The sequence below is a fragment of the Prorops nasuta genome, unplaced genomic scaffold (genome assembly GCF_024137725.1).
Source record: "Prorops nasuta isolate Cenicafe-Biocafe unplaced genomic scaffold, Cenicafe_Pnas_1.2 PNAS00004, whole genome shotgun sequence".
Lineage (NCBI taxonomy): Eukaryota > Metazoa > Arthropoda > Insecta > Hymenoptera > Bethylidae > Prorops > Prorops nasuta.
In genome coordinates this window covers 7,031,916-7,056,723 of record NW_027116801.1, presented here as the reverse complement: position 1 = coordinate 7,056,723, position 24,808 = coordinate 7,031,916, and the positions used below count along the sequence as shown (strand labels likewise).

Here is a 24,808-nt window from a genome sequence, read left to right as displayed (position 1 = left end):
CCTAGACAACTACGGCCGGACTGAATTTCCTGAGGGAGACATTTTAATTACCAACCGTCCTTTCGCTGCCAGTGTATATATATACTATGATACACCTGCCCCATGCTCTTGCGCCTTCGCAATCTACAACTACGCGCCATTTGTCTTCCCAATGTATATATATATATATATACACATACATTTATACTATATACTTGTATATATACTATTAAGATTGTATCGATCTGAGTAATTGCAAAAACTCGATCAACTGCTTTAGATTCAAGAGAGACACACCTGCTGGCAAATTTATTAAAATCGAGCACATATCTGGTTATGCATGATGGATATTAAGAATTCATATAAATGATTTTCTTATTGATATTTATTACAGTGATCAAGGATTTTGAAGAAGTGTTTCTGTATAAAATTATCGAGAGGCTACGGTGTTAATAAGTGGAATTCAGGAATCATGCATAATCATAATAGCAAGAGTAACAGAGTGTGGCTTGAGCTCGGTCTGCTCTAATAAAGGGTGGCATTTGTACGAATTAATAGTCCCCAAAGGGAAACTTCACGGTAGGCGGAGACCATGCGTCTTCCTCGGGTTCGTCGGCGCCACCAACATTTCACGACGACTGTCCACGATAATCAAGACTAACAGCTTCGGCTGATCCCTCAACCTTCTTCGTCACCTCCCTACGACCATTGCCCCCACCCCTATACCTCAATTTATATCACAATTACGCCACTTTGACCTAGCGTCAATACAACTTTTTATACCTCGTTCCCTCGTCTCTCGCACTTTCTTTCACTATTATTTTTATGGTCTGTCCTCCCTTATCCTACAAACTTTTCAGTTTTCCCCGAAATGTTGGATTCCAAACGGAGCCACTGCAAAACTGAGTACTTTGCCAAATATGATACTCCAGGGAGTCGTGCTAGACGTTCGAGAGGCTGCGGCTACCGAATCTTCTTCCCCAAGATACTTGAGATGACTAGACTGTCAACTGGCAAAATATAGTATATACACTATATATAAGCAAAGACACGCCCCTGTCGCGCCTCCCTAATAAGGCATGAATTTTGGACGATATCTAGAGGGATTCCTCTTTATCAATTGCTAATGAAACTAAAATCTTAGATAATCCCTGATAAATATTTAAATCAAGTTATTAAAGTTGATGTTGTTTACTATCGACCAAGCACCTGATTTTGCATTTTTTTTTTTAAAGGTTTTCTCTCTTTTTTTTGTAGGAATTGTAAAAAGTTCAAACTTGCCGAAGGATAGTATGTACAATCGGCTTAAAGTCTCATACTGCAGGTAGCGTGTTATAAATGAATGGCTTTATGTAGAAAGTCTTAAAGTACCATTAAATTAAACGGTAGTTTGAAACTTCTTACATAAAACCTTTTAACTACTTACCTCAATTAATTGACACGCATTTGAACCGTTCATGTTATGACTCATTCTTGACTACAATGAAGCAGTTAGCTAAGCTGTCCCTTGTAGTTTATACAAAGCAAGTTAAAATATATAGTAGGTATATACTTTAACAATAGACACTGAAGATGCGATAATGACACATTAATGCGAAAAGTCTCTTTCATGAGAATTATAGTACACAGATATGTATATTATAGCCATGCTGGGAATTCAATCTGGTCTGACACTAAATGTGGCATAAAAACTTATCTCGTCGTTAAATGAAATATTAAAGTAGGTATTTTGCGAAAGAGACTGAAAACACGTGGTGTCGAGAAGCTTTGATCTTATCGGAAAAAACGTAATCGATAGGGACTTGGTCCATTAATCCGAAGCAGGGGGCGTATGATCGAAACGATGCAAGTCTGCTCGATGATAATAGGTCTCGCTGATTAAAGCCACGAATTTTCGCGCCCATTTACGAATCACCGTGTCGCTAATAGGATTGGAAACAGTGACTGTCAGCGAGCGAGGGTGTTAGTTCGGGTTTTGATGGGCCGACCGGCCTGGCTGCTGGGTGCAGCCCACTCTATCCACAGCGTACGTTTTCAATTTCGCGTCTGAGCTTTAATAGAGCTCCTAGCTTTTCAAAAGCCGCCTCGATTCGAAGGGTGCTCCGCGTTCATGCCGAGAAAATGGCGAAGAAACTTTATTTCCTCAAATATCCTATATATTCCATGGAACGTTGCAGCTAGAAATAAAAATCTTTCGTAACACATTCAGAGCATAATTCTAAACACTCGATACATGTATTCTTCTTGGTGATCCTCGAAATCGTTTAACGGATAAGAGTATTTGTATATACAGGTTCCCATCTGTATTGGATGTAGCAGCGAAACTAAATTGTGTGTTTATATTTATTGCACTTTGCGCCAGGTGTAAGATGGTTTTAGTCTGTTGGATTAAATCGGTAACGAGAGAGGAGAAACTTGCGAGGTAAGATTAATCAATTTCAAAGCTATCCACAGAATTCCACGCGTTCGGGATTAGACATTGACCGAATCTCACTTTCGTTTCTACTACAAAATATGTAGGTATCCGAAACTACGTACAAGCTTGAGCTCCGAACGAATGTTGGACTATGGCGAAAATAAAGTTCCATGCGAGTTTGGTTCAGTTAGAAACAACTGTGATGCATTTTGGTTTCGTTCGTAATTATCCAACATAATTATAACATATCTGCAGAAAATTTATACTGCAGTATTCAATATTACTATTACATTATTTTGGAAAAGTCAGCCGGTAGACAGAAGTGGATTTATTACTTTTCGTCGAACGTGAAAATATGTGAAATCTGTAATTTCAGTGCAGTGTGCAACGAGTTGTCCGATATTAATATGGAGTCGGAAGGGACCACGCGCATTCGCACATATTCCCCTGCCGCGTACTCGTAGCACTAGCGATGACGTGTTGTTTGCGGACTTCGATTACAAAACAAACAGCCATGCCTCACCAGAATATTAAACGGAATTGATCGGTATTTGCATTACTCTAATATTCTCTGTTGTGGTTAATTATTCTGTTTTTAAAATATCGAGCATATTCCTATAAATCTATTGGATATTTTACCTTTTTTTTTATTTATAATCTATATATAATACAAAAGTGTTTTTCCTTCAGCTTTAGTAGCACAGCTCTGTAGTTTTGACGAAAGAGTAATTTTCAGAGACTTTGGCAAAAATATCGAATGGATATCATGAAATCATAGTCAGGTGGACATTGCATGAAAAGTTTGGCCAGGAAATTCTTGAATCGCCGAAGCATTTTGAGATGCTTGCGGCAGTGCAACGTAAAGTGCAAGTTGTCTTGGAGTCGGAGTTTCAAGAAGGTTAGATAGCTTGATACTTGAAACACTCCACGTTCGAGATAAAGGAAGAAGTAAAGAACAATACATGGCTGACTGTCAACGAAACGTCGTCCAGGCATTCCCAGGACAATCTTTCTGCGACCTCATACCTCTATCTTTCACTCTGACGTAAAATCGATCTCGTTATAACTTTAGAACGGGGATGGACCAGTTTTGAAAAGTTTTTGCCAAACGATGCAGGGCAAAAGGGGAGAAAAGACATATTAGTACAGGAGGCAATTCCTCCCCAAGCAATCCTCTCTCTCCCTCTTTCCTATCAGACTCAACTCCTAACGCTCTATGAATTGAATGTTTTGCTTATTATTACTCGACACAGCAATCCTGAAACCTCGTGAGTAACGAATTTCAACCCCCCCCCCCCCCCGTCTTCCATCAGTAATAATAAATTAAATCTTGTTTAGACCCAATTATGTGAATTTATACTTTGCAAACAGAGATCGATTAATAAAAATTACCACACAAGGTTTATGCCGATTGATCCAGATTATCATAAAAATTTCATAACGCTCGCTTGTTTTAAAGCAATTGTTATCAAATTATTAAATAATAAGTTTAATCATTTACTTGTATCAAGAAGAGAAATAAATAAAATTAAAACAATTGCAGGAATCATTCGTAGAATTGCAAATTTCTTTCAGAACGGATTACCCTAGCAATTATGCAGGATTGAAGTGAAAGCGGAGAAACGATAATTTTTTGTTTTATCAAGCACAAAGCTTGGAATCGATGCATTTTATTAGAGCACGTCATTCGTATTAATTGCGTGATTGTCATGGGCTGCACAGTACGGCCGTTGGGAACCATCCTGGAAAATTATATCGACGATCCTTCTCGACTAACGCGCAAGTACGTTTAATATAAAATCATCCAGAACGAACTGTCGAGTGGCATTAATATCTGACAGCATTCGTCGGGCTGTAAAATCGAAACTCCCATTATGGACGATAGCTATGTGAATTTCAGTCTCGTTTACCGTATTCCCAGTAACTATCCTCCAAGAGCAAAATTTGAATATTAGCTCAGCTCTATCCAATAATAGTACATTGTACGAATCAAAATTTTGAATGAACTCAATGATGGTTTTCTATCACACGTTGATATACTGTAATGACATTCCGATAATTTCATTAAATATCATATCTTCGTAAGAAGATCGAGGAGTGATATAGCCCAATTAAATTCTAAGTTGTAATTAAAATAAACATTGTCAAATTTGACAGAGTATATATTGCGCCCACAAAATACTCGAATTTTCTTTCTTATTCTACCGTACCGGTTCACCATAGACAGTATATAGTGGTGACTTCAATTATTTAAGCAAATAGCTGTGGCTTGAAAATGATAATCATGACACATGCAAAACTAGAGGGTTTTTTTACGCGTTCCAGTGGATTCTCGGCGCTCTGGAGCCTCTCTTTCCCCATTCTATCCATCTCCCTCTTCTGGTCCAGAATTTCGTAGACCGGGGACCAAATTTGATTTGCAAATTTGGTTAACCCCACCCCCCCCCTCCCCTTCTCCAGCACAAGCGCTCTTCCATACTAGTATACCCGCACGAGATACTATAACGTACAGTCTCTCCAACGCTGTCCTGTCGCGCGAGTTCATCCTCCAGGACGCGCTCCTTGTCCCTCGGGACACGAGGCCGAGAAAAGACGCGCCGCATGAATTTTAATTTCACTCCGCCTCGTCGCCGGACGCGATGTGCACTTGGGACGACGCGACGTAACGAGCAGCTAAAGTTTTTTGACGAAAAATTAAAAGTTTCCTCCAGACCCCTGTCTTTCTGCCTCTATTTACGAGTGAGTCTCTATCCATTTCCCTCTCACACTCTCATTCATGCACGCGGACACGCGCCTACACTAACACACGTTCAGATACGCTCATCCCCCTCACTCTCCGTTCTTGGTCCACCCTCCTCCGCATGGTCCATAGCCGGCTACAGACTGGTCGACAGGGGCCATCATGCCGTAATCCCTCGTAAAGTAATTACAACGGTAGGTCCACGGTGAGCGCCAACTTCCGGCGCCGACCGGAAACTTGATTTATTTGCCGTGTATTTGGACGCAAGTCCTCCAATTGCAATGACATATTTACAGTGGAGCTTCTTATTTTTGATAGCGAGGGGAAAGTTTTGATTAATTTCGACCATCTCATCGGGGCCCTTTGACACTCTGCCAAAGAAATTTCTCAACGATAAATTATCTTCAGCATTATTATACATATATATAACTGTCTGTTTCGTTATGGAAAAATAACACGGCGCCCTGCAACTACTTTTTCAATAAGAACTCTACTACATGTACTATATTTTCAAGGATTTCCATTATTTCAGGAATGGAGTAATCCTGGCACAAGGACTTTACGTCTAATGGCGCAGCGCGTTGAAAAAATAGACAGGAGCGTAACTCAAGGATTTTACATAATTCGAATCATATGCCTTTAAGCTGCTTAGCGCCCGGAACGTTGTGAAAGTTTGTTCGCTGCTCGATGGAACATTACGTGTATTACCTTTTCTCGATGAAATTTTCGATTTGACGTCTTTAGGAAAGCATGGGGAGATTAAGAGAGAGGGATGAAGAATCGAGGTAGTGTTGAAGAGAGAGAGAGAGAGAGAGTAAGGGAGGTTGGGGGTGGGGGGGTAAGAGGAGAAAAAAAGCATGCGAGGTAAAAGACTTTTGATGTCGAGGCAGCGCAATCTGCAGGCATCCAGGAGGAAACGGAAGTGCGGCGCGAGCAGCTCCGAACGGGCGAATTTGCAAGCCAAATTGAAATTTTGAAATTTAAATCTCCCCGAGACTTGAGCTTAAAAAGTGCAGAGCCTCCCGAGGGGGGCGGATGTAGGCACTCGAATACGAGCAAGGTCTCGCTAATTGCCAGGTAATTTTGCCAGAGACAGAGAATCCGTCGAGAGATCAAACGGCCTTTGTTGCGAAGGGTTTATTTTCGAATACTTGGAATGTTATCGACAAGCTATATGATGAGAGAGATATATGGTACAGCGGAACAATAAACGCCTAGCTAGTGACCTAGAATCAATAATCTGACATTGCTGGAATCCTTTAATGCTGAAATGTTAACAGTAACGTTATTATTTAAAACGAGCCAGGACTTTTATCAAAGCGAATATAGAAAGGAGCTTCAAAAGGGTTCTGTGCAAAAAAAAGTGACGTCTTTTACATAGTTGTAACGAGATAAACATTTTCTTGCCTCAATGCCTCTATGTTCTGAGGCGTCTTAAGTGCCTCACCCTGTTTATAGTATTAGAGCATGAACTGCTAGAAAACGTGTCGTGGAGCAACGCGCAAGCACTCAAGTAGCAAGTAGCCGTAGTTTGATGAGCGCATTTCTATATAACGTTAACAATCATTGGCATTCTCTTCCCAAATCTTTCGATCAACCCCCCCCCCCCCTCCTAATAATACAGAGCTCCCCTGTCGCTTCTTGGAGCCCTCGCCTCAACCACTGAATTCGTCGAGTAGCAAAGTAACTCGTTACTTCACTTTGTTCTTTGAATTGGATAGTTTTCCATTAGCAATCATAACAACGTCCTTTGGCCCGTGCCTCGCGACTGATGGGGACTACCAACCGAGGCGAGGGTGACAGAGGTGGTAAGCGGGGCTGAGTTGGTTTATTCAAGCTTTCACGCAACTCCCAACCCAACTCGGTAGAGGTTAGCCTTGTTTTCTGTCCACGTAGCTCGCGTTAATTTCCATTTTTATTACAAAGCGAATTGCGTTTCGCTCCTTATCCATCATTCCCCTATACCCTTCAGTAGTCTTTTCTCACAACCTCTTGGGGGAAAAAGTAATTTGATTCTTGTAACTTACTCCTTTGTAGAATTTTTGACCGCAGGTGACACTTACCTGTAATCAAAATTACATTACGTTACTTTAAGCAGAAAATTACGATTGTGGAATACAAACTACTATATCGCAAAATATTTTTAATCAACGCAAGAGCCTTCAAGAATAGTATTCTTGATGAATATTTGATAGTTTAGGGTTAAAACAATATATTTCGCTCGACTCTGTGATATTTCAGCAGGAATATATATTAAAAATTCGCGATGACAAAGCTCCGAAGATTCGCAGCTTTGGTGGATGAATGTAAAGGTTGGTGAGCAGTAAAAATAAAATGGAGCAATATCAACATTTGGTATTGTTTCGCAATAGGAAAATAATCGTGGGGAAAGAAGCAGCCTGCAAGAAAAAGTTGGCAAGGAAATGTTTGGAGCGGCAACAAAATGCTTTCCCGTTTACAATAGCCAGGGGGTATGCTTTAATATATTGTATTGAGAATAGTGCAGCTGGATAATCGTTCAAGAAATGTTAAACGTACGTTGGTGAAATTATATTGAAATATATACGTATTGCGTGAGGTAATTTATTAGACTCACGACGGATTGCAAAGCTCCGGCGTGTATTTGGTGGGTTTGATATAACGAAAGAGGAAGAAAAAGTAAGTGTAAAGGGTATTGGTGCAGATTGATGAGAGTGATGCGATTGCATAGCGGCAGACTCACGAGCAAATGCAAGAGCGCTCTTGATTCGGTTAGAGAGTGAGTGCGTTATACGTATTGGATGTATTGAGTAGCAGCTATGTGCAGAACGGACCCTCCAGTAAGCAGTGTCTATAGAGGCATAACCATAACGGAGTATAATTCAGTCCAGCTCCGGTATGTATAGCGAGTGCCTACTCCATTCTCCAGCAATGCACCGTGCACGTTCCTGTACCCTGTCGCAACGCCCTGCCCTACTGCATTATACTTGAGTGGGACACCATTTATATACCTTACATGAACGAAGATATACATAACGCATCTCTGCAACAGTCTGGTCTTGCACGCTGGGATCCTGAATTTCATTACACGACTAAGGTCCAGGAGTCCTTAGGCAGTCAGACAGGCGTATTGTTAATTCTGCTCAACAGCTTACGTGGGTTATTCTCTTGCGTATGAGTTTACAAAGGCTCCCATAACCGTACACTTCAAGCTTCACTGTGCATATCATTGCTTATAGATACAATGATCTGCATAAAACAGTCTCACCGTGTATTACGAAGCTTGTAAATTACTCGGTAAAACCAAGCACTTTGCTCGCTAACTACAATCGAGATATAACCACGATGAATCTACTCGGAATGAAATAGCGTTTGCTTAAATGGTGATCATATCACTGACACGAAAGATTCTCCGTAGCAAGCTCTCTTTTTTAACCGATGAAACATTTTAACGAGGTTAATTAAAAGAAAGGAAGAAATAATTATTTTTTACTATGCGAAGGAAGAAGTTTAGGTGGATCCGAGCACTCGCTGCGTTTCCATCTCATATCTCACTTTGCACACTACCCAGAGACAGAGAACGAGCCTCATTTATCTTGCTCGCGATCACGTTACATCTCGACAAATGGAATACCGTTGGGAAAACATTGCGCTGGATAAACTTCCAAGAAAGTGTCTCGCACAAGAGAAAACTGAATAAGCAATAACTTTATATGGAATAATCGAGGCAACAATGCGTGCCAAACAGTACAAATTCAGAACGTAATACATACAGATGGCTCGTTCATAAATAATAATATTTCACGCCAGGTATGAAGTATCATTTAATCTTGGCGGAAAATCATATTAAAATCAGATGAAACGTAATGGTTCAAGCTGCAAGATGGTATAATTTGTTCAAACTTTATAGAAACACTGGGAATTCTCAGGCAAACTTTACTTGACAATTGGCCAAGTAACTATGGGTACCATGGTATATATGACAATGTAAGTTGTGCATGTGAATCTGCCAGTCCGGGAATGATAAAAAGACTTTATCGAACTCGGATACTATATCTGCCGTTCATTATGGAGGTATTCTTGTAAAAGTCTTCCATTCGTCTGCTTTTATAATTATATTTAAGTTTATATTTATAAAATAGTGCAGTGAAGTGTAAAATAAATAATATAATTATATATTTTATGCAAAAATATATACTATACGCTGATGATAATTCTCAAAGACTTCTAATGCATTAAATAAATAAAAAAAACTATATAAGAAATAAGAAGTTTTACAGAGGCAGTTCCACAGAAAATGTCAGTTTCAAGAAGAGGACACTTTTCTTGCGTTCACACAAGGACTGCATCTCGTTGGTGGGCCCTTTCAACGTAAATCTGCTTCCAGCCACGTCAGCGCATGATACGAGGACGGAAATTACGAAACGCCGGTGCACGAGGTGCACCATGCAGTCGATAAGTATTTCCACGTCGACGAAAAATACGTTACAAATCCAACTTTAACCTCCTATAGGAATTCCGGTCACGTAGGCTGCTCTTCGAAGATATAGTATATCGTATATCGTTCGGTACGCCGCGTCGCGTCGCGCCGCCCTTCTTCACGTACCCCACTTTTGAACCTCGTTTCTCGCTCTTCCGTCCACCGGCCTTTACAGCTAATGTCACACGCGTGCTGAAAAGTTATAGGCGCTCGCCGGAGGCCAGGACGTATCACTGACTCCACTCGGAGATCTGACTTCCGATCTTATTCAGCAGTAACTTTACTGTCTGCCCATTCCCTTCCATACCTATTAGCCTCTTCTTAATCTAAAATGAGATCTGTCTCGATCCCACCTGACACTTTTACACTACAAATGATCGTACAACGTAACCTTTCCATTAACTTATATCCGAACCGTAACCGTTTAATTGTTGGAAAATTTCTGTCGGATCATTGAACTTCATTGTAATCACCAATAACGTTTTTAATAGAAAGTATCTTTTTTAATGCAGTGAAACGAGATGCATAGAATTTAATAGTATGGTTGAGATATACAAGTCGATAAATAATTTGCGACTAATCACTTATGGGAGGCGTTTCTCCTAGAATGATATCGCATGGTGGGTAGTGATGTGAGAATTGAGCTTTTCTCCCAGAAAAACATAATCACTTCAAAGATGTCGGAAATCAGCCTAAAGCAACATAACAGTCGAGTGGAAAGAGTTACATTCACCCACTATACAAATGCACAAATACACGGAATTCTGATTGCAAAGGTTGAGTTCTGGTATCATTGTCTCTAATACGGGAACTATAGACTAAACTTCGTAGCGATTACCCCGCCATCTAATCATAGATAGGACGAAGAATTCTTTTAGAACAGTTTTAGAGTTTCATTTAACGACAGTAAAAAAAATTCTTTTTTTAAGTCTTTAAAATATCTAAGACATTTTGGAAGACTTAAGACTTCCAGAAAGAACTCTTTTTTAATGTTAGAAAAAAGAAAAATAAGAATCTTCGTACTAACTGATTTGGCTTATCCAAATTAACCCACCGTATGCATGCGCTAATACACACTGTACACACCTACCATGGCAGCACACATATATGTAACAGAAGCATATAAGGGTCGATTATATAAGAATTTCTTGATATATACACACAAAGAAATTGAGTTTGTGCTCAGTAATTATAAGAGATTGTTCCATTTCTCAATGAGAATTTTCGAATCTAATTACTATTTCCACTCAAAAAGTTCTTTCGAAAAATTTGGATATCTCTTATAATTGCGCGACATATACATTTTTGTCAATCCATGGCTTGGAATGTGATGCATCCTTAAATGGCTATACACAAGTTGCTTGTGCGAAAGTGTTAGATGGATATAGCCACCTGCCAGTGGTCTACCGAAGTAAGGGATAATGGGGTCCCTTGGCATCGCACTATGGCTAATTATCTCTGGTATCAGCTTATCCCATGAATAAGGCAATGTGCTTCGTTGCAAACTATCAGAATCGCATTTAAAACTGCCATAGTCATTCGCGTATTATTGTTTTAAAACAAATCGACCTCAAGGAGCGATGAAATATCGTATTCGCATATTTAACCAGCGTATATTATTTCAAAACAAGAGGCTTTTGCCTAGCGTGCTGGTTGTTGCTCTTCTACTATGCTGAATTTATCTCACTCAGTATATTCTACCTCTCTACTATGCTGTTTACCTTTCCTCAAAATTAGTTAACCTCTTCGCAGTGCAAAGCGGCAATAGCTGTGTAAAATTTTTGTGCCATTAGTGTGTAGAGGCAGTATGTATAGTCGTGTAATGACCATCAACGGTTTAACCCCTAGTTCAATTTTGAATTAGGTGAACTTAAATATAATTTTAGAAAGTTGCGATTAAAAATAGCCGATGCAATACGTCGGATACTAATTGGACAAATTCGATGTGTATTTAAAATTAATTCGAGTTTTTGTCAAATCTAAAGCTACAAACCATGGATGTGGCAGATTTTAACTCCTTAGTTTCACTTTTTTTTATTATAAAAATGAACGTTTTTTTCTGGATTAATTTTGTAGCACATATGTCATTAGGAAACAATGAAATATTTCACTTATTAATATGTATATTAAATAGTTAATAAAATTGGAATATTTTATAATATTGCTTACAAAGATTTCTGTAAATTTACTGAAAGTTATTGTAATTGTACATAATAATTTGAACGTTATAAACTATGTAATTGACTTCAGTTATCCTTAAAACATAAATATATTATGTAGTATTGAAATATTTTGGAAACAAAAGTTCACGCACAAGCACAAAACTATTTTTCTACTACACTGCAAAAAAGTTTGTAGAAATCATCTTTTGAAATGATGGACAATAAAATTATGTTATTAGTTTAGTGAAATGTTATTCACTTTTTATTGTATTAAAATTTATAGGGTTAAAAGTAAAAAAAAAGAAAACAATAAAAACAACTGCCCGAAGATTTTCAAAGCTCATCATCTACATTTGTTAAAATATTTCTTTCGTTTTAACCGACGAAACTTGATCCGCTCTTGAAGAAACGACGGCCATTTTCTAAGATTATAGCTGCATGAATAAACATGAGATCACTCTGTATTATTAAATTTATTATTAATATATTCAAAATGGGTATCGGAGTGAATGAATCTGATAGTATGCAAATCATAGCGAGCGGAAAACGATCTATTCTAAAAACTCGCGGCAATGTCAGGTAGCTCAGCAATTCTCCTAAGTGTTTGCATAGCCTTTCCTCGTAGCCCAGTTTGTTAAATTTTACACGTTCCCCTAAAATTCATAACTAGACTATAGCGAAAGAAACCCTTTGCACTATATGTATATACATATATATGCTATTGAAATGCTAATAAGGGTCTTTCTCATAAAAAGGATTTAAAAAGGCTTTTCCAATCGATCTACGTCAAGCAAGATAATATTTATTAAAATGTTACGATGATAATATTGTTAAAGGTATCATAAGAATTTTCAAAGAACCATACTATATATACGCATTATACGGGTTAAAGCGGTCTATTCATGAAGTTAAACGAGTGATAAATGAACATGAACCGCGTGTCGGTTATATGTCACTAGAATTTCAGTTTATACTACTTTTCCCCGAAGCACGTCATACAATTAAATTTCTCCAGACTTTTCGATAGTAAATCAATCGATTGACAAATGAATGGAACATAATTTGATCGATCGATGTTAACGAAGGATTCCTCTTGGAAATATCCTGGCTCTTGGAACAGAGATTTCAGGTGTCAGAACTTGTCATTTGAAACGCGACAGTGATTGCAGTTAGTGTCTTAAGCTCGTGATTACCGCGCGGCTGGAGTCTCGTTGCGCGGCAACAGGTTACCGGCACACGCTCTTTCACAGCAATAAACCAGCCCTCAAACGAATCCGCAACGGTCGCGCGCGCCTTCACATGCACATTTCATATACGTGAATGTTCGTTGAATGCCAAGTGGCGCCTCTTAAAATCCCCAAGTATCACTTTGGAGAACCGTAGGAAGTTTCTACGGAAACAAGCGAATAGCTAATAAAGACTAACTCAAGATCGGCTCACAGCTTTTTCTAGAAGCACATTTGCATACAGCAATTGCAACTTGGCCACGTGTGGATCACGTAAACACTATTAGCGATATAAATCCACATGGTCGATTTTTAAAAGATGATTGGTTGAGCTAACCTATGATCCATAGAACGCGCTCGCAATTCCGTAGTAGGCCTGGCGGTTGTAGTCAGTGGCTGCGAACGAGGTTTGCCAGCTGCATGGGCCAAACGGATGTTGTGCGCCTCGTTAAAACCGCGTGCGTCGCGTCGTGCGATGATCGGCTGGACGGCTTTCGTCTGATCTGGGCGGTCTGTTTCTCCTTGCTGCTCTCTCAGCTGCTGCGTTGCGTGTCACGTGCTTCTGTGTGCGTGAGTAAGCAAGCGTGGGAGTGCGTTTCTCCCCTACGACGGCGACGAGTCTCCCTCCAGTACCTGCCTCTTCACCAAGGTCAAGTTTCTCACGTTATGCTCTCTCCTTGTCTCTGTCGACAATTTGCGCGTGTCCGGGGGACCGGCGACCACACCGTCAGAGAAAAGAGACGAACCAGTGGAACGGTAAATAGAAGAGACGCGGGTGTGAGTGAGAGGGGATGGGGGAGGGAGAAGGAAGGGAAAATGAAAGAGAGAGAGAGAGAGAGAAAGAGAGAGGGAGAGAGGAGGAGAGAGAGAGAGAGGGTGAGTATAGAATGTTTTTAAGAGATAAAGCGGGCCTCTCGATTTGTACGCGCGCGAAACGAGATTGAACCGCTGCTGCAGGGTTTTTCGTGGTTGCCGCGAGTTTTTTTGTCGGGCTACGGAAAACACGAGCTTGAGAAGACACACAGCGCGCGGCGTGGCGTGCCGTGGCAGCGAGTCGGATGGCTGACTGGCGGAAAGCCGACGACTCTCGCTCGGCGAGCCGCTCTCTCAGTCGTGGCCGTGGGGATCGCTGCTGGCTGGTAACGCGCGCGCGGAGCTCTTCCTCTCTTGCAGCGGGGGTATGTGGAGAGGGGTGGTTACTGGAAATCGGTGGAAGGGTAGCGGAAACTGAGGTGGGGATGGCGTTGGTCGCACGAGAAGAGTCTCACTCGGTATAGGAAAGGACTATAGCGAGGGGTAGTTAAATCTGGGGGGTAGGGGGGGAGTTTAGGGGTAGACTGGAAGAACCGTGGCGCTTGCCGTAGCGTTGGGAAATAGCAACAGGCGGCAGCAGTCTTCCTCTGTGTGCCTCTCTCTCTCTCTCTCATTTAAACGTGCTCGGACTACTCTGTCGGTTTTATCTCTTTCTACACATAGTTTCATCCAACTCTCTCTCTCTCTCTCTCTCTCTCTCTCTCTCTATCACCAACCCTTGCACCATTCTGTGAAACTCGTGGGAGCAGCAGCGCCGCGCGCCACGTTTCTCGTCGCTGGCGCCGCGCCGCTACAGTCGACGCCAACGTCACACAGTCGTGACGTAGGCGTGGTCACGGATGCGCACTAACACCTCGCCTGTCACCGTTGTCATAGTGACTGCTTTGCCGATGCTCGCGCGCTTCGCTACCACCGGCCGCGCAACTCACTACACCCTCTCTTTCACCCTCTCTCTCTCTTCTCTCTCTCTCTCTCTCTCTCTCTCACTCTTCACAACAACTCAGCCGCGGCGTTGTGCAATACCCTGGACTGCGCGTACCGGCAGAGGCGCTACAGACGCTGTTACACGGGTACCTATAGTGTGCGAGAGAGAGAGAGAGAGAGAGAGGGACAAGTGAAAAACTCTAGCTGTGGTCAGACGGGGGAAGGCCACGCGGAGAGAAATCACACGCGCGCTCGGTGGATATATATGTATGCGTCGTCACGGTAACCATGACTCAAAACAAGCCTGCGCGTTTTTCAATTCGAATAAACTTACTGAAAACGAAGAGGTTATAATGAAGTCTTCAGTATCCACTGCACTATCTCTCGTGCTATAAGCTCCGTTACGTAATGTAGATATATACGTTTCTCCTACAACCGCCATCTTTCCTAAATCTGTCTCACTGTCAGCTCCCCCGCCCCCTTATTTTCTACTCCCACCCATAAACCTTCGGCAAATCTGTAACATTTACCGTGTTTCCTGAAATTTGTCAATAATCCAGATGGAGCTAAATGATGCTTTTATTTATTATCGTTTTGGTAAACGATACCGATTAAGTTTAGAGGTCAAATTGAATCAATGTTATATTTAGCCTTTAATAAATCAGCTGACGTAAATTATGGTAGTACAAAGGTCGTTTAGTTTTTAACATTACTGTACGCGTAAACGTAGGCGGCGTTTTGATGCAAGTTATAGGAATAATATTCTCTGTAGTATAAATCGAATTAAACGTGTTTCCATACGTAATCGTATATTAATAGTTTTCATCTATGGCATTAAACATTTTACCAAACATTACTGGCGCTTAGTGTAGTGAGCTCAATGTTCGACATGTATGAGAACTTGCGTTACGCTTTACGCATTGAGCACATTGACACGATTAAGTTGGCTCCGAAGCGTTTCTGCTATCGTTTGATTCAAACTAAACCATTAGGCTCGGCGTAGGCGCTATAGTATGTATCAGTGTCTAATGAGATTTCCATGTATAGCAGATGAATCACTTCTCATGAATTCGAACAAACGTCTCAGACACAATGACTTCGTACAAGTCTAAGTTGCATATTCAGCAATGTTCCTGCAGAGATTATTTGTTGTGTAGAGCCTTGGATTTCTTCGAGAGGCATCGCTAATTCATGGACATTGCGCGTCATCCAATGTACACGCAAACTCGTAATTATTTATATGTACTATATTTTATTACAGTGGAATAATAAACGGCAAGCTGTTATTATGGAGATTTTAACTAAGAGATTTGAAAACGAGAACATGGTTGCTTCAAAATTTGAGGAGACGCGTAATTGATAAAATTCGTCCTTTCCTATGTCACCAATGAATTCTTAATTGTCCTTAATTCGTGCCAAATCGAGCTTGTCGGCGTGACGAGCAACGCTACGCAGCCAGCCCGGTGTCATTAACGAAATAATGGGAATTAATATTGATTAGTGCTTCATTTCAGCGAATCAATCGCGCTCTCGGGAAACCAATTCAATTCCGCCATTATAGATTCCAATGAACGAGCGGTTCACATGCAATAATTTAATTTCGAAACTCCAGCCTTTGTGACGGTACGGGAACTCGAATTTGAAATCAGCGTTTCCAGAGACACAATCACTTGCACTCGCGGGATTTATTGTAACGTTTTAGTCGACATTTCAATATTCGAAACCGTTGATATTTAGCAGTATTATTATCTAATAATTTATTCCACAAAATCTGTACATCCATTTAGACTTTGCTCTCTTAATATTTCTATTTTCCTCCAGCACCCCACCAGCGCTGATATTGAAGAGTACCGGAATATAAAGCTGCTTCATTCGGCACGTCAAGCTTGTCTATTTTTTATGAGGTTTATAGGGACAGACAGCAATGCTTGTCCCCCTATATCCTTGGAACACAATTTCTCTCTGAAAGCAATTCTCACTTCTGTCTTCCTTGTTGGTCCTCTCCCTGTCTCTTTTACCCTCGACCTAATTATGTTTATGCCACGTGACCCTGTTCCCTCTGAGGAATGATATGCGGGACATGCCCCGTCCAAGCTCCCACAAATTGCGTTACTTAGAAGCTCTAATTAGTCGCATAATAGCGACATTAGTCGACCTCACTCGCAGAGAAAATGATGCCTAAAAGGGTCCCAATTTAATTTTAGTTACGGAAAATAAGGTTTCTGATAAAAATAGTTTGCTTATGATAATTCCGAAAAAGAAATAAGCCTTTCTCCATATAGTATTTACCTATAAACAATTGAATTGCTTTGACAAAGATGGGCTGTCCGCGGTGAAGAATGAAACAATTAACGCCGTAAGCACTGCCGAGATGATGGATACTCATTCGCGGTGTAATTATAAGTACCCCGAATGGTATATAAAATGCCTCTTATTACACTTGGATGGACTAATTACGACATAGCGATGGACGATAAATACTTTCTCGAGTGATTTGAAATTGAAGAGGATCCATAGGAACTGAAGCCCGGGGAGTGAGTCCATAACGTGGAAAAGCGGAAGAGGTAGGTACACGTTTTTCTACGTGCATAAAAATTGAGTTTAAAAATGTTTGATGTTGATTGTAGGTAATTCAATCAGAGCGTAGCGAGTAATGAGACGGAAGTGGGGCCAAAACTCGGTTGGTTCGTTCGGGCAAATGCTCGCCGACCACCACCCACCCCCTCTCACCCCCTACCCTCGCTCCTAACCCCCTCCTTTGCTCTCTATAGCAGTTTCTCGTCTCAACTCCCATATACCGGCCACTTGAAATCCGCTCTGTCCTCCAGCTCTTCCTCCGATCCTCAACTTTCCGTTCGCAAATTCGTACCGTGAATATGAATCAAGCTGATACGATTTCATCGAGACATATATATATATATACTGTACATACACATATATCTGGAAATTTGTAAGCAAGAGCCCATTACGATAAGATTAATTCTCCATCGATGAAAAGTCGATTATGCATCGCTAGAGAAGTTTTCGCTCTGATTTAAGTTTCATCTCTCCGATATCTCGATCGTTTCTCTCAAGGATTATCGAATTATGGAAAATCTCCCATATAATAGTCGTTCCCACGTGATGTTTCCACGAGACTGACGAGATCGATACGGTTGAAAATGTTTCGATAAATCTCTGCATGCATTTACCTATATATCGAGCGAAGCCTTCGGCTAGGCGAAATGATAATAATGAACGGTAATTGTTTGGCGATTTTATCGATTGACAGGAGGCGCAAATATTTTATTTCCGTGTCGCGCTGAGGGGATAGGCTTGGTGCTATTCAAAAGTTAAATAACACACTGTTTTTGACGGGCGTCGATGGATTCTAACTCCAGTATGAAAAGCTTTTTGAACGACCAGCGGCATTTCGAGCCGACGCCAAAGCAAAACATTGTACGATTGCGCGATGACCTATCACATATATGTTTATTATACACATATACCATAATGTACTGCATCTATACTATTGTATATACACATAGTATAGTAACAAGAAAGTTAAGTTATGAAAAAGTTATTTCTCGTATATGGTAGATATATATATATATATATATATATATATGTATAGTGCAATGAGAAACCTATACGGGTATGCATATTGTTTTCGTGCTTGGTGCAGCGTGTCATAAAGAGCTAGATCGAGGTTATAACAGGTGTTTCGAATGCTGAACAGGTGAGAGAGTGGAATAGGAAAGGTTGTCGCAAGATTCGAATCTCGCAGAATCTCGCGGCGGCGTTTCACATGCATTGTATCTCGTATGGTTTCATTGTTTACGGGCTATAGGCAAAGCAATAAAGAGACCGACCGATATAACAAGATCCGCGGTATAGCAGTCCTGCCACCATTCCCAGCCCTGTAGCTCATCCAAGCTCCTGGCGTTACGACCACGATGCTTCTTCGAGAGCTTGGCTAGATTTACCTACTAGACCAGCCATTCTCAGTTGCTTGGAAAACCATATATATATATATATATATATATGTATACGAATATTTACAATAGATTCATGAATATTCCAAGTGAGCTAAATCGGTTCGGGTATCCCGTTAATGAAATTCCAATGAGCTTACCTTGATCAGATGTATCAAAGCAGTTTATTAACTGGAGTATTATAAGCAAACCGGGGAGATGGTTTGAGGGGTCTAGGGGATAAAGTAATAAGATTGATAAGAAGAGGAAGGGAAGAATTTCCCTTGCATTTCTCTTAAGAAGGGAGAGATTGGATTTTAAATAAAGAGTGTCAAGATGTCAGTGTGAACCGAGTGAAGGAAGTTTGGTGCGTCGTCATCGTCGAAAATTAATGAACTCTAGCGTTGTTGTGGGATGTCGAATGGGTGATTCGAAAATGGCGAATTCCATCCCTGATGACTGACGGACATCCAATCACAGGGGGATGACAGCCGGCTCACAGACTGGCATGCACGCGAGATCGGATATTTCTGTGCTTTTTCCTCCTGGAATTTCAATCTCTCCCCTTCTCTTTCTCTCGATCGTCGAAGCAGTTTTCAGAATCGAAGGGACCACCGCCAGTCGATGCATTGCTCTGCTGCCAAGGAGAATATCGCTATCTCGTAAGGTCTTTAGCCTTCATCCAGGACCATCCAAGCTGGTCGTCGTTTGACGAACCGTCCGACCTTTTTTTTACGACCGTCACTCCACTTTCCCCTCTCGATCCACCCTCACCTCGCACTTTACCCTCTATCCTTCGAATAATTTCATTTTCCATTTCTCGCTACGCCTTGTTATATACATACCCTATACCTTTTTCTAACAAATTCAGGAATTGGCCCCTAGTATAAACAATCCCTCCTACATCTATCGATTTTTAAGTAATAAATTCTTTTTATCCTACATATCGTCTGTTAATCTTTATAAAAAATAGATATACTCACTTTAGAAATAAGTATATAAGCGCACGAGCGTTTATTTATACAGTCAATATTTTTTGGAGTCAAGCGAACAATTAAATTACGAAATATCGATATCCCGATTAAACTCATTACTGTACCGTATATTTTTCTCCGAATTCATCAATACAAAGTACAGTATCAGGGTAATGCAATTACCCATCGTTATACGAGTACCAACGCGGAACCGCGGTCAGTGTAGTAAAGTATACAGGACGCAACACTTATAAAAGGGCATATACATATATAGAGAGTTCTCTGCTATTCAGGCCTGATCGATTGATTATCGCTGGCCGAATATAAATCCAGCAGTCGTGAGAAAGCCAAGTATTGTACCTTGGAGAGTTTCGATTCTCGAGGAGAATTTTATTGATGACAAGTAGCGGGTATCTGTAGGCTCTTATCAGGATCCAATGTTTCTGCAAATGGTCCGGATCAACGAGATTCGAGTTCTTTCTTAAGCTTTCTCTCATCGGCATGTATACCTACTTCTTCCCCCCTTGGAGAATGCCATGGTCGAACGAGTCGGAGAGATAGATGGTGAGTGGGAGACGACGGGAGAACGCAGGGAGGAGGCGGAGTGGGGTAGAATCAGACGTTATTCCAGTATCTACGGCTGAACTTAATTTTGTAACTTGATCAACCGTACCGGATGAAACGTAACAGCGGTTCTCTCCCGCAAACCCCATTACCTACCCGAACGACTGCGGCTGCTCGTCAAGGCTAGGTTACGAGAAACACGAGCAACCAGGCAGATGGAAGAAGGAAGAGGTAAAAATATGAGGAAACCACAAAAAGATGGGAGGACATATCGGGAGGAACTGAAATATCGGAAAAGCATAGTGAAAAGAGACGTAGAAAGCTGACTTTAATAAGCCATTGCGAAAGGAACCTTTTTCAAAAGGCTGAATGATTAAAATATAATAAAGGGCTTTTTCATCTAATGTCAAAGGAAAAGATTCTATGGTCTAATTGTGTCACGTGAAATGTTATATAATTGCGTTCTGGAAATATTTAATTAATGATTAGGCAGAGATCTTGTTACAATAAGAAGAATGTTGGACGTAATACAGGTATGCATTACATAGCCCATCAATATATTTGCACATCTTCCTCGAGGACCAGCCACGCGAAAGCTACAAAATTAATTACTGCTTCGAAAATGGAATTAACGAATGAGTCTACACCTTTCATTTTTTCACGATTGCAACGACACTGCATTGACGACTACGTACGTCGAGCGCGATGACAAACACACATCGTTTTACGTCACACACTTGGCATATTAAAAAGCTCGATAACACGGAAAAGAATGATTTCCACTGTGAAGGTTCCTGAGGAAAGGTACTCTAGAAATACGTTGAAGAATAGCCTGTGTATAGTTGAAGAGAGTGCGCGAATATTGATACACTCTGTATAATAATACATAGTATGTAGTCATTGGGAAATGATGAGGAGTGTATATAGGTAGAATGAGTGATAGGAAAATAAAGACGAGGGCGCATAGGCAATAAGGATAAAGAGGTTATTTTGAAAGAAAAGCTGTCGAGCAGAGAATGACGCTTGGCACGGAAAATGAAATTTCGTTTATGGAAGGTAAGAGACGGAAGACACGATGCGAGGTTACTCAGTACGACATCGGCGGCATCGGATTAGCGTAAAATCGAAGGGCGCTGACTTGGTCGCTCGTAAATTGGCTACAAAGTTTGCCGAGGAGGAGGCGGCAGCAGCGGCTCAACTTGGGCAACGTCGCCGTCGCTAGCGGCAAACACCGCTAACACAAAGGGAATCGATTCCCGGGAAATCTCGATCCCCCGTGCGCGCCGCAGCTCTCCCACGCGCCATTTTGTCTTTCCGAATCTGTGACCATCAGCATGCAAAGTGGATAAACTTTGTAGACTGCACTTTCCTTCGCCCTTTTCTTTGCTCCTGATTCCTGCAGCCGCTATCCGCTTCCGGTCGAGTCGAGTCGAGTCGGATCGGATCGGATCGCCATATCGCCTCCCGAGATAGCCACCCCTCCCCCACCCACCTTTTCCTTCCATTTACCTAGCATCCTCCACTTCTTCCTATGCCTCTCTGTCTCCGACTCCTTATTCCTCTCTCGCTCCCCTCTCCCCCCTCCTTGTCTGTGACTCTCATTTCGATACGAGTCGAGAGTGTAGGTACTATGCCTCGGAATCAGGTCGCCTTCACCAGTTTCACCCTGAACTGCACACTTTTGCATTCCTCCATTCTTACACTACGGCTATACTTCGACTCGATGTTATTCGTGGCTTGCGGAATCTCACTATATTTACATACAGCAATAACCGTAATTTGAATTCTTCGCCTGCATTTTGGATTGTTTAACCTTCCAACTGCGCGGGATTCCAGCTTCACTGGGAAAGAAAATTAAAACTTTGTATCGAGAGGTGTTTTCTTTAGCATTTTGTGTGGAGCCTGAAAATAGATATACCTATATATATATATATATATATATATATATATATATATATATATACCTGACTTGATATGGACAAGTTTCAATGATATTGCTCGCTGCTTCTTTAAAGTAACGTCTCGCGCTTCAGAATTACGTACGTTGATAATTGACGACAAGGAGTCATCGCTGACGTTTATTGTATCTCACCTGTAAAGCGCGATAGTGTGTGGACACCGATAGTACAGGGATTTTGTATATGTGTGTACACGTTTCGATGTTACACCGAAGGCAGTATAACGCAGTTGCTGTATTATACCTCGGTACCTAATATACTATATACCAACTCGACATATCGGCATTCGCGAGTAATAACGTTTTAATAGGATCGATATATTAACTTGCCCTTCCAAACTGCTCCACGAGCGAGTAAACGCGCTTCTACGCGCAACTTATAAGATGCAAAGACACGCTGGTATTATATTTATGTCAATGAGACGTGCCCCCAGGAATAAAATACTTGCCATCCAGGAGCTGATATACCTCTTGGTTGATTCGATCGCATCAATTCAATCGTTTTTCGATAAACGACGTCAGTTATCACTGACGAATCGAGAGTGCTCCTCGGAATAATTGCTCTTTATGAAATTCTCGAGTAAGAAAAAAAAGTTTCCAAGCCCAGCAGATAAAGTAAACAGGGTTGTAAATATTTAAGGGCCCTTGTTGAAACTCGGGTGCAATATATTGCGCAAATAAATTTTATCCATAAACTGCTATACGCCTTTATTATTAATATCCAAATATTGAATACCGCGATGAGCACATCTCTCGCTATTAACTGCAGATATCAAACATAATAATGTTACGCTTCGGTTTATATTAGACTTTGTGCGTTCATTATTAAATTGGTTTCGTTTGCAAAGCAATGTATATATAATACATGTACATGTACCTATATATATATATATATATACTATACATAGGATATTATTAATGTGATTATGATAGTCGTCAGTATCCAGTTGACGTAATTCGAGGGGGAAATTGTCGTCACATGGGTGAGGGTAGATGTATGAGCATTAGAAGAAGTGGAAGAGGAGATTGAAGCAGTCGGGGTGCAGACAGAGGCGGTATTCTACTACTATATCTTCGTAGCCGGATCCTTGCAGTACCTCGAGACACGTTATTCAATTACAGGCTAAGAGGTGCAGCAACATCGATAGAGAGAGGGTAGCTCGACCCGTCTCTTCGCTATCCCCAGGGTCCGACCTGCCTTCTGCCAGGATGGAATCATAGAAAGACAAAACCCAGCCAGAACACGTCCTCCTTCAAGATCCTCGAGGACTATCGTGCAGCTTCGAGTGCCGGACGGTACCAAAGGAAGAAGAGAGGAGTACTGCGGGAGGGAGAGATAGAAGCAAGCACGAGAGGTGTTGGCGTCAAGATGAGGGTCCGATATATCGAATTATATCCCGCGTGGCTCTGATTCGAGCGGACTTTCGCCCATGGATTACGCTGTAACTATATTGCTAAGAGGATTCTGGACACTGCTTCCCTTGCCCATCTTAATAAAAACCTACAAAATGACATAGTATATATAGCGATCGATTCATATGCTGTTTTCCCATGCTTCTTAAAACCTCGAAACGTACTCTCGTACCCTGGCAATAAATCTGCTTTAAGCGAGGGATTGTTTCAATAATAATAACACGTTCCTGCTAGAATTAAGCGATGATAATTGAATCACCTTAGTATTTACGTGATTCATGAATTACATCATACGTTTGATAAGAGGAAACTTGTGCTAACATACACGAGAGTAAAGATGGTGTGTAACCGTTCTTTGGCATGCCCAATTGCATGCTGATTTTATTAGGGAAGCGTCTTCGCTAGTGTAAACTCTAGCGAGCGACGCGAAGCCGCAGAAACAACCGCACATAACTTAAGTAGTCGGGAATGGAACACGAGGGAGCGATAGTAGGAAATCTCGACGCTGTACAGCTTGGCCATTTCTCGGAAAACCGGCTACAATCATTCAGTCTCTCGGACTTGGATATAATTACACTTTGCTAATACGCCAATCATCCTAATCTTTAACCCCGCTAATCCAAATTTACTCCTTTCCGCATAATTATATGAATATTCCCATACTGTTCGTATATATGTAGTAGCAGCTGTGCGTGGCCATTTCCATAAAAGTCTAACAATAAACTTTCTATTCCTTTCGAATGAATAATGCAAAAATAAAATTTCACTTGTTTACATTGTATCACTTATATAGTATCCCAGGAGATTCTGGAACGTTCTGCGGTGTAAGAAGGCTAATATTTGGGAGTTTAAAGCGTTCGATATGGTTCTGACTGACCATAATATTCGATGGTGATCCGGAAGGAAAGGAGAGCTTGGGAAATCGAGCGTGATACCGCATGGGCGTAGATACGAAATTATCCCGTCATTGCATAAATGCATGGGCTACGGCAAAGAAAGACGGTGTCGGGGCTGGAGCACTTTGTCTATTCCCCTAAAATATGGAGGCTCCTCACTCGCGTTTTCTTGCTCCTCGCGGATAAGAAAAGGAAGGCTCCTTACATACTGTGTTGGCACTGCATAAATGCATGTTATTCATGCAACGCGTACGACGAGCTTTTAGTTGCATGTTTTTTTTGTTTCTTATATTTTCCTCTAATATCTCTTATCCTTAATTCCATTTAATAGG

General features: G+C 41.1%; 1 protein-coding gene across 9 annotated transcripts in view; it reads right to left on the bottom strand.

The window, feature by feature from the left end:
• The window catches only part of bru3 (bruno 3), a 517,537-nt gene that overhangs the window by 210,709 nt on the left and 282,020 nt on the right, over nucleotides 1-24,808 (bottom strand). For 2 of the 9 annotated variants that reach the window (XM_066726523.1, XM_066726522.1), the window contains exon 1: nucleotides 13,320-14,018. The exons of the other annotated variants lie outside the window; for them this stretch is intronic. The gene's annotated coding sequence lies outside the window, so the exon portion shown is untranslated. Of the gene's footprint in view, nucleotides 1-13,319; nucleotides 14,019-24,808 lie in introns of those variants that run through there. 9 annotated transcript variants of the gene reach the window in all.